The sequence below is a fragment of the Apteryx mantelli genome, chromosome 25 (genome assembly GCF_036417845.1).
Source record: "Apteryx mantelli isolate bAptMan1 chromosome 25, bAptMan1.hap1, whole genome shotgun sequence".
In the NCBI taxonomy this organism is placed as follows: domain Eukaryota; kingdom Metazoa; phylum Chordata; class Aves; order Apterygiformes; family Apterygidae; genus Apteryx; species Apteryx mantelli.
Genome location: NC_090002.1, coordinates 2,071,920 through 2,083,178, shown reverse-complemented (window position 1 = coordinate 2,083,178; position 11,259 = coordinate 2,071,920). Strand labels below are relative to the sequence as shown.

General features: G+C 39.6%; 1 long non-coding RNA gene across 1 annotated transcript; it reads left to right on the top strand.

The window, feature by feature from the left end:
- Positions 1–8,555: 8,555 nt before the first annotated feature.
- LOC136994196 (uncharacterized) lies at positions 8,556–11,053 on the top strand. The gene is made up of 3 exons (XR_010886319.1): positions 8,556–8,768; positions 9,506–9,667; positions 10,599–11,053. It is a non-coding gene; the product is annotated as an uncharacterized lncRNA (long non-coding RNA).
- Positions 11,054–11,259: the final 206 nt, after the last annotated feature.

The window sequence follows — 11,259 nt, the reverse complement described above, 5'->3', positions numbered from 1 at the left end:
GGGGCCGTTGGGCGCGCGGGCGGGGGGCCGCTCGGCGGACAATCGCGGGCGTTCGGCGTCCAGTCAGCGGCCGCCGCTGGCCGCGCAGGGCTGCCGAGGGGCGGGGGGCGCAGGTGGGGGAGGCCGAGGCCGAGGCCGAGGGGAGCGAGCCGAGCAGGACGGCGCTGGGGCCGGGTAAGGGGAGAGAGGCGGCCGCGGGGCGGGGCGCGTGGTGGTGCCGGCCGGGGAGAAGGGCAGTCCTGTAACGTTCAAGCGGGGGAGAGCGAGGGGCGTTAGCGGGGGTGGGAGGGTAATGGGTCTGGGGGCGAGGGGCTGGCGGCGCCGTTCAGTGACCCCCTTCATCTGTAACTCCTCTCCCCTTGCAGGCTGTTGCTTGCAGTTACCGTCCTGGCGTCAAGAGGAAACCCCCAAATTTAGCCCTGCTCTGAGCTGGGCTGCTGGCTTCTCCTGAAGCTCGGGAGGGAAGGAGTTTACAGAGGGGACGTCCTTACCTTTCATGTTTCGTCAGCCCGACAGCATTTTGGCTTTGATTCCATCTTGCTCCTACCTGTTGCCAGATAGTGACGGGGAGGAGAAGAGGCGCTATCCCACCATGTCCCGTTACAGCCTCCGTAACCTCCTGGGCTGGCTGTACGGGGGGGTGGACCCCAACTTTGCTGGCAATGGAGGGCCAGAATGTGCTGCCTTTCTCTCCGGGCAGCAGCGTCTGCTGGAGAGCTTGGTCTTCCTCAGTGTGGGTTTTGTGGAGATCCTTCTGTCCTTGTGGAAGCTGAGGCAGCTGCATTTCAGGGAGCTGGAGGGTCATCTGCTACAGCAGCCCCAGGCTAAGCAGGAGAGCTTGGGCAAAAACCTGCTACTGGTGGCTCTCTGTCTTGTCTTTGGGCTGGAGGTGGGGTTCAAGTTTGCTACCAAGACTGTCATTTACCTGCTGAATCCATGTCATGTGGTCACTATGACGCAGGTAAGGCCCATGTGTGATTACCAGGAAGTTTGCTTTAGCTTTATACTTGCAAAGCAGTATTTTTATATAGTCAGTTGTGGACCAAAAGTGCATAGCAAGGGTACAAATGTCAAGAATTGATATAAACATTTTAATACTGATTTAGTTTTTAACTGGCTGAACTGAAATCTCTGAAGAAACAAAAGTCAAATGCAAATACTAATGTCAGACTTCCTGCTTGGAAAGGCAAAAGATAAAAACTCTCATTAGTTACCTTTACCTGATTATTGCTTCAAAAATAGAAAATGCTGTTTCCAGTGACAGTAGTGGTAAAATTTACCAATTTACCAATTCACCAAACTTAATGAAAGCAGGCTATTGCTAAAGGACCTATGTAGTTCACAGGTAAGTTTTTCAGGTAAGCTTTTTTCAGGGATGCAAATGTGTTTTGTGAAGTTGTTGAAGAAATGAATTACTGCTTGTGCAGAATTTTGATTTTGACTTTCTAATTTTAAAAGCCGAATGGTAAGGAAATCAGTGTTACCTGTGTCACATTTGTCTGTGGGATGAAATAACCGGGCTGGCTGAATGCCTGTGGATACACTGTGTAACTTAATGACTTGTGTCTAGCTTGCAGATGCACTTTAATATACAGTTTGTGTAGCTGTTGGAATAATGGAAATACTCATAAACAATTATTGAACTGTGATATCTGTGATACGAGCTATATTTTCCAATAGTCCTGTACATGTATCTAGAAGTCACCTTCACTGAGACTAATTATTTTTGACATCTCCCAAACTCCTTTATTATTCTGTTTAATTTCTCTAATGCTCTAGCCTCAACACTGGACAATTTACAAAATTTAAGCTCAAAAATTAATAAAAGAATGTCAAAAAGACTTTCATAAAAGCTGCCATAATAAAAACATCTGTCTAATAGCAATAACAAATAAAAATCAAACCAATGTAGTTCTTACTCTCAGTCTCCCTTTGCAGAAGGCAAAGGATCTGAGGCAACTGATCTAGGCTATATCAGATCAAGCCAGTTCTTACTTTCACTCCTGGAGAGTATTTCCCGAAAAAGGAACGGTAACATTTTTTCTTGTTGTACCAGAGGTCTAAGGAAGATGGGTATCCTTTTAAGAGGGGAAAACCAAGCTCCTTACAGAAATATTCAAGACATCTACAGCGATTAACTTGCTGTTCCAGAACTTAATTAGTAGGGTATGTAAATTCCTTAGCAGTGATGCAACGTTAGCTCATAGGACTATAGGACGCTTGCTGCCCATAAAGTGGTAACAAGAGCTGTGCAATCAATTAGTCAGTATTGGTAATGAAGTGGATGTTAGAGAATATTGGACTGAAGCTGTCTAGAATTAATTGCTTAGCATAACTTGCTTAGCATTAGTAGCTAAATTTGCTGAAGCCTTAGGCCTCGGGCTGTGAATTTTTACCTAGATAAGTAAAAGGGGGCCCCAGAGCTGGTTCAAGCTGGAGGGATAAAGAAGTTACATGGACAGCAGGAGTAGCCAACCTTGAAGATAAGAAAAGAAACAGCCTGCCTAGAGACAATGAAGGGGCCCAAGGAAGAAGGGGAAGAACCCAGACCTAACTATTACTATTGGTCCAAACTATCTCTTAAGGGGTGGGGAATTTAGATTGTAAGGGTATAATTGCCCAGAGATTTCTTTGTTCGGGGTCCCTCTTCAGAGGCCCCCAGCTCGAGCTGTAATTACCGCACGTGTATCACTAAATTTTATTTCTCTCCAGTCTGACTTCGAACTTCTGCCTCAGCAGGAACCTCGGGTCGGACCCTGTTATGGAGGCCAGCGAGCCTAATAGTTTCCATAACATGGAAAACATAAGTTATGCAAGAGCTGCAGAAATAAAGTAGTAAATTTTAGCTACTCTAGGTAGTAGCCCGGCAACATATTGGGACATTTACATCTTGAAGTTTGAGTTTCTCTCAACATCTGAGTATGCTGGGGTTGTAATAATGCTGATTTAGGAAAATCTGCTTGCATCATGGCCTTTTTTTTTCCCCTCCACCAAAAGTGATTCATAGCAAATGTACTAAAGAGGCACCGCTGGATTAAAAAACAAACAAACAAACAAATAACCTCCCCCCCCGCCCCCCAATTCCTTTCCTTTCTTACCATGTCCAATCTGGCAATACAGTTAAATGGAAAATAGAAAACTAGGTGTGTCTGACTGTGTTCTTCACCTCTTTCCAACTCATACTGGTGCGCTTGCGCATTGCTGAAGTCTAGATTTGCAAACTGTGAAAGATTGTTTGAATAAAATTATTTCTGTATGAACTGGAAAAATCAAATAATGGAAACCTCTGATATCTCAAAATTGATCTGATAATTGCAGCATAAGTAATGCTTTAAAGTGCAAGAAGTGAAAATACTATTAGGGGTTACCATAGTGCATGCAGATTAGAAAATTAGTTCGTATTAAGTGAGCCGTCAGGTTAATGTTAACATAGTTCATTGTGGTTTCATAAAGTTGCAGTCTTCTGTGAATTTTAGGTGTTTGTTCCAATATTAGATTTTTTTTTCACACTTCTGAGATGTGGATGCATTTTAATATTTTTGCCCCTAGGAAAACTGATAGAATCAATCAAAGCCCCTAAACCTGCTGCAAGATACCACTTTATTTCAGTGTATATCTAGCCTTTTTTCCATGAATGTTATTTTTGACTTCTACCTAGAGATATTATTGCAATGTCAAGGAGTAATTTTTTTGTAAATTCTGACTTCTAAAAATGAATTTATAAAACAAAATACCTGTTTTTCCCAGTTCCTTATTTCCTTTGAGTGGTTATGCTTGCTTCCAGTGATTAAAAGGGAAGGAACTTAACAGGAATTTGTGGAGGGCAAATGGAATACTTTGTGATAGCTACATATCGCTATCTTGTCAATGCTGCCAGGAAATTAAAGGTAGGGAAGGCATACTTTGCAAAATATTCCTTTTGGATTAGTTGACAAATGAAGAGTTGAAAGTAATTTTGAAGTCCTACAGAATGCCTCCTCTCATACATTACCATAGGAATAGTGAAGACTGCCTTTCATCTCTCTGTGCTTTTTGCATGGGAGGAGAGGATTGATACACAAGGGAAAGAAATGTTCCATTGACCTCACTTAACAGTGGTGTGAATCCTTATAGACTTTGCTCTGTTTACTTCGTAGAGAGAACAGTGCATCTAAGTCCAAAGGAAGAAACGTTTTGCTCTAGGTCATGATGTTTCTGTCTTTTGATCCCTGTGCAGCTCTGTAGTCTCTCACGTGATCCTGTTTGTGATTACAGGAGTTTTCCTGAATGAACTCATGCAATATTATCTTGATATGGTCTTCAGAATAGTCCTTTTACATACAGGCTCTACTACCTACCACAGTAATGCAGATGACTAATAAATTAGATTTAAGAAAATAATGATCTCTGATGTTTAAGGAACTCAGACATGGTATTTCTTGGAAACTCCATCAAATACTGAATGACTGGATCACGTACATGTTCACTCTAGAAAATTTTTAAGCGTATTACTGCAGGGGGGGAAATATCCTTTTCCTTCTTTGCAGTCTGTCCCAGACCTACAGATATCACTTGGAGCTTTCTCCTCTTTCTTGGTGCATGGCTCAAGAAATGGAATGTGGAATAGGCTGATTCTTGGGTTGGTTCAATGCAACCATGAGTTTAGTCTCTTTCAGGTCTCCTCTCAGTAGACGAATAGTTAGGCAGTGCAATCTGCCTCTTCCTTACAGTCTACAACTTATAACAGCCCTGCTGACCCATCATGTGTTCTGGTGTGACCTTTGTATTTGGGCTTGTGCAGAGGGAGTGCTGGTCGTGCAGTTCTTCATGCCAGAAATATTTCCCATGGGGATGGACGATATTTATGGCCTTGCAGAGCAACTAGGAATTTGACTGGCTTTCTGACTTCTGTTTTATTCTGGGTCCTCAGGCTTGAAGTGAACTTCAGTTTGCAGATTTACCAGTGTTTTGAATTTCTTTGTAGTTTATTACTTGAAAAGAATCTCCGAATCTCCTGATCCTGTGCTGGTGAAAGATTGAAACGCTGCTTTCTGTCTCTCAAGCATCCTGACTCGCAGTGCTGTGCCCGCATTAAGGAAACGCGCGGATAACAAGTCCTAAGACCACACATGATTTTGTATCTTCTCTTTCTCTCACTCCCATCACCCAAAATCTTTTTCAGGTTGAAGATTCTTGATGTGTTAAGTTGATCCATGTATAGAAGCTATTCAATATATTTTGATCGTTCTTGTTGACTTCTGTAACCCTTTCCCAAATCTGCTGTATTTTCAGTGGCGTGTGTATAGAAGTGAGAGGGAAGGGAATGACTAGAACTGTGCCCAGAATTCAGCATGTCAAACAATGGATGTTTTATAGCTTATTTTTCCTCTCTAAAATGTTACTTTGTACATTTTGGGCTTCCAGTTAATTCTTTTGTCCTTCTTTTCCTTTGTAACATGCGAAAATGTAATGGGTAACATATCTGGCAAAATGAGGAGGGATATTGAGGTTGTTTCTTTAGCTTTTTTCTAAATTGAAAGTTTAGCTATTCTGCCTTGAATGTATGCAGTGATGATCAGATAAAAACGTGTGTGGAAGAGCCTCCTTCAGTGTACTTTAAAATAGGTGTTGTCTTGTGTCTGCAACGTATCAGCTAGGATGGGGGCTATTGTCTCTGCTAGTCTGAGCAAGTAAAACCTTCAGAGTTTCACCAGGAAAACAGAAGCTGGGTACTCTTCACAGCCATGTCACTAACTTAATATGATATTGTTCAGTTTATAAGACTTGGCTGTTTTCTACCTAAAGGCTAAGGATGGTGTTTCCAGTATGAAAGTGAAACGTAATATTATTACGGGATGAGTATGTGAACACTCAATATGTTAGAGCTTATGAGTGTCTGCTGTGAACGAGATATTTTCAGGCTGCTAATTACTATGTGAGCTGAATGATAATGCTCTCTAATGTTTAAATGTACTCTGTGAAATAATCTTTTGTAAATCTGATACAAGGGGTCTGTAAAGCGTTCCTTTTAAGAGGTGGTGAGGTTTATTTATCATGGAAAGTAGGTATTTAGAGAGAGAGTGCTTGATATTAAATTGCTAAAGCTGAAACATTTGAAGATCTATTCCACTGTCTTTAAGTTTTAACATAAACATTCTAGTTAAATTCCCTGCTATCCTTTCCAAAAATGGAAGTCAAGCACATTTTTCTGAAAGATCCCTCATAACAGAGGGACTTGCATGCTCAAAATAGTAAATATTTCTTTTGCCATCACAAATCCTGAAACTGTGTGTGTTGCTGTAGAGCTGACCTGAAAATGAGCAGCTGTGAATCCTTTTCTCTTTTTTGCCTGTCTCTGAGGCAGTAAAGTATTTTTGATTAGGCTGATGTGTTCGTCTCAATCTTTGTAACTATTACGACCATACTTTTTAAATACTTGCTATTGTTTCACCACAATGGTGAGATTCAGCTGGTACACTAAGATTCAGCTGGTACATAGAGTTGTACTCTAGTTTTTCCTCTGCTGTTCAGTAATTGGAGTGCTCTGCAGTCAGAAAAATAAATGACTGGTGTGATTAAGACACATTTCTGTTTTGATTATTTTGTGTACACAGAGAAAAAAATATATATATTTTTTAAGATGTAGGAGATAAAAAGAAAAAATAAAATATGTACTGGAGGAGTAGAATTTTCTTCATTTAAGTATGAACAGTGCTTCTAATGTAACACCTCTCTTCTGTCATACTTATGAATGTAAGGAAATCATAAGATACCTGAATTTAAAGCTTCAAATAAACTAGTAGGACTCTAAGTGCCTTATCTCATGGAATGTTTAAAAAGTTTGACTAATATATACAAAGAGCATGGGAAAAACTAGGTATTATAAAAGACCTGTAGAAAACTTTTATGGTCCCCACAGAAGGGAAAATTTTATGGTCCACCACAGAAGGGATATACTCCACAGCTGAAGGAACTTTAGTCTAGTTAGTAGACAGTCTGTTGCAAAAATATCAAACGATGGAATAATGAAATGTAATTAGTAAGTGCTGGACACTTTTCCCAGAAGCCATATGGGCCTTAATGTGTAAGGTGATATATAGACCTCACATAAGATTTTGTGGTATATACTTTTTTTTTTTTTGCCTTTGCAAAGAAAGCCTCAACTAGCAGATTGTCATCATGCATCCATTGTGTTCGCTTACTCTTTAACCTTCCTTGATGAGTTGAAATGCCTTGCTTTTTGAATAGAAGACTGTAGAGTTCTGTACGACTAAGGAAAAAGATTTTTTTTTTCCTGTGAGTGTGTGTACATTCTAAACTGTTATTGAGACTGATGGACTTGAATTAAAACATACAAGTTGATTAGAGAAATAAATGGCTGTATATTAGGAACCTGCACTGGAAATAAAATATTTGAAATGTGCACATTTATTCATATGGTAATAACAGGCCCTTTTAGACACAAGGGCTGAATAGAATGATCCAGGCTTCAACCTTTCTATTGTTGCTGTAGCAAGTACATGACCTGATAGTAATTAATTTGAACATCTATCAGTTACCTGGCCAGGTAGGCCCTGTAGCACTTCAAAGAAATATGTTTGTTGAATTTATCCAACTTGTCCCCAAAGCAGATATGTTCTTCAGATATTCTCACTTGAAGGGATTTAATGATTTGACTAGTAGCCTGACAATGAAATAATCTATTGTGCACTTCTTTTAGAAACAAAGAAAAAAGCATGATCCATTTTTCACTGAAATACTTTCTCTCACAGAGCAGACTAAACTAGGTAGGATTTTCCCCCCCACCCTTTCCTCCCAGTAGTGGGCAATATTAAAGAAAAATGGTGGGGGGAGGGGGGGAGGATTTAGCACTGAACACTTGCACATTTTTTTTCTTTGTATTCTGAGTAAAACTTACTGATATGAAGTGTTTTAAGTTGCTGTGAGAGGTTTGGACAACAGTATCAAAGGATGACGGTTATCCTTGAAAGTTGGATGGGAGACTGTTGCTAATCAACAATATTTTATTACATAAAGATTTAAACCAGGTTGTATTTATGACAGGAGTCTGGCCTATAAAAAGAAACAGATATATGCTGCTCACACTGCATTATGTTACTTTTCATCTTAGGAAATAGCTAGTTAATTACTGGTGAAATTTAAACAGTACTTCAAAAATACTCTATGGAAATAAGGCAACAGGCGTATTTAAAGATGACTACTAAGGTTATCCATAGAACGGATACTGAGATATCCTCCGGTCATGATAAGGTCCCTGCTGTGCTGAATACCAAGCATTTATGATGACAAAGCTCTCCTTTGCCTCAGCAGTGCAGGACCCAGCTCTTGAAGATCTAAGTGATTGGTAATACAGTAATCTGCTTTACAAAAAGCCCTGAGAGAGAGTTAGATATATCTATATCTAAATATATATATATATATATATTTAATAATGACAGAATTTCAAATGGACTAGAGTTTGACTTGCTTCTTAGGAACTGGCAGAAGCTGAATCCTAGATGCTGCTCATACTGCTTAAATCCTTGTATATGTAGGTAATGTTAGACCTTTTAATTTGTTCATGATTTTTAGTCTTTTGCAGCTCTGCTGTAAAACAGTCCTTCTAGTTAGAAATGATCTGTGACATACAAAACTGGGGAAGAAAGATGTACAAAATAGAGTTTAAATAAGATTGTATCATTAATTTCTTTCTTTTTTTTTTTTTTCCTAATGTTTCAGATTTTTTTTCTTGCCTGTCCTCCGTGCCGGGTTGCAATGATTCTTCTCAGGTAATGCCTTGTCCTTGCTACATTTCTGTCTACTTGCATGATGTGCTTTAGAAGTTGATCATGGCTTAAGTCATAAAATATTAAGATATGCATCCAGCCCTTAGTTAGAAAGACATACTGGTTGGACTGAAAGATGAGACCTTGAAAAGGATCATGGCTTCAATTGTGGGTGCTGAGTCCACTTACCCTTGTTTCTTTTGTACTGGTGGTGGCTTTGGTCTCACTAACAACATCCATTAGTTGATGAGAGCACAGGTGTCCTTCTGCAGATTAACCTATGGGCTTGTTTAATTTATGTCATGTGCCTTGTACTTTCTGATTATCTTCACTGAAAACTAGTAGCTGATCTTCATGGAAGGCCATATGTACAGTATGGGTCTATTTTTTAAAATGTGGAGATAAGTTAAATAGTTAAAGCAAATTCTTACTGATTTGGCTATTTCTCAAATGTGTGCAATCTTTTCTATAATATTGCTTATCGTTACTAATTTTAGGAAGTGGTCTAATGGACTAGTGCAGTAGAGTCCAGTAAACAGCCCATACTTTTAATAGGTTTGTGCCTATAGGGTCTTAGAGTTCTTGTTCTCAAAGGCCCTCTCTCACGTGCATTGTGTGATAGGGGTACCACTAGTCATGTTGTGGGGAGGGTCATGGGACTTCCCAGACAGAATGATAATCAGGAATGGCTGTAGTTGCCACCATGACAGTTCACTCGTCTCTTTCTTGTCTTGGTCTAGGCAGTGCCTGGAAAATATGATGCTGGGGGCATGCCTCATGAATTGTTTTGGAGGTGCTACTGTCTGGCTGCAACGTTTCCCTGCTGCTCCTTATTTGGGCAGGGAGTAGGCTGAATACAGAGATACAGTACTAGTGCCTCTTCATCTCAGAGAGCGTGCAAAGTAAGTCTGGTGTCTAGGAAATCCTGGAGTTACTATGCATTTGCAAAGGCCTGGTTGCAGGGCAGAGGCTGCAGTATTTGTTCTTCTTCAGAATGAGCCTTTCTGTTTTCTGAGGTCCTGATGTGTAAATGACATTTGAAGAACTGTTTTGAAATTGTAATACCTTTTTTCTTCCCCCCCCCCCCAAGTTACTTACAAACTTTGTAATTTTTAATAGAGTTTATGACAGGCAGTGGTTGTATAATGAATTTTATGCCTTACTTTATCTCTTATATAAAGTAAACTTAAACAGTTCTGACCTTACTTCTGTGTGCACCTGATGCAACAGTGGTTCAGGGAGAGAGGACTGAAAGCTGTACGAAATACAGCACTGTAAGTTAAATACTACTTTCTTTCCCTGTTCTTCTCTTGGGATTCACTGTTGCATCTTGACAAATATAATTCTTCTTTTATTTAAGTGACTCAAAAATCAGACTTCTTCCAAATTCCTGAAGCTTTAGTTTGATGTCACGTACGTTTGTGGAGTTGGATGGAAGTAAAAACTTCGTCAAATATCTATTTTAAGCTCTGAAAGCAAAATGAACAGCACAATTTCAACCATTTAGCAGCCTGGACCATGAACAGGATTAATATGAACAGGCAGTCCAAACCTTCTAGGAATCCAAAGTTCATTCTAGAAAGCAGTCCTACTTCAGGAAATTATTTAAATGTTTATTTAAAGAGAGTTTTTATCCTGGTTATTGCAGTTAACAGTGGCTTTATTCAAATTCAAGCCAGCAGAATTTTCTCAGATCTCTTGCTACCGTTTATGAAAGACATACTACATAAAATACTACATAACTATACATAACATATACATATGACATACTACATAAAAAAGTTTGCATTTCATTTCCAATCTGTGAAAATAATGTCTCATCTCTCTTCTAAGGTTACAGATGCATATGTTAAATGGGGCCCTCTTGGCATTGCTGTTTCCTGTTGTTAACACGCGTCTGGTGAGTGTACTATACCTTTCCTTCTCTTGTGTGTGTTTCTACAATGCTTTCTCTAGAAACGTGCTTGACCCTTGCTTGAGCTGTCTTTAGAGGTGGCTAAATGACACAGATTTGGTTTAGGAGGTATACTTCTAAAATACTAAGCAAGTTCTGACAGTTAAAATTTCTTGCTGCATGTAAATTCACTGGCCATGGAAAACTTCTTTATTCCCATATCTTTGTTTCTGCAAATATTTCCTCCCTCTTAATTAAATTCAGCAGGATACATACTGTTTGCATAATGAATCTGAGTGATCTATAAATACCTGCTGGATTTGTGTATTGAAGAGATATCTAAGACACTGAGAAAACGATGGGATGAGAGTGTTTCACTCAAAGCAGGTAAGTTAGCTCTTTTGCTAAGATCTTTCTGAAGTACTAGATTATCACTGAGTTGCTTCTTTTACTATGAAGAACTTGCCACTTTGAATATGGTAGTCAGATTACTAACACTTGCAAGTAGCTGCCTTTCTTCATCCCAGTCCTTTTTGTAAAGCTCTCTAAAAGGTGTTTCTTCTGCATTGCTGGAGCAAACAAACTGCTTTCTGAAATGCA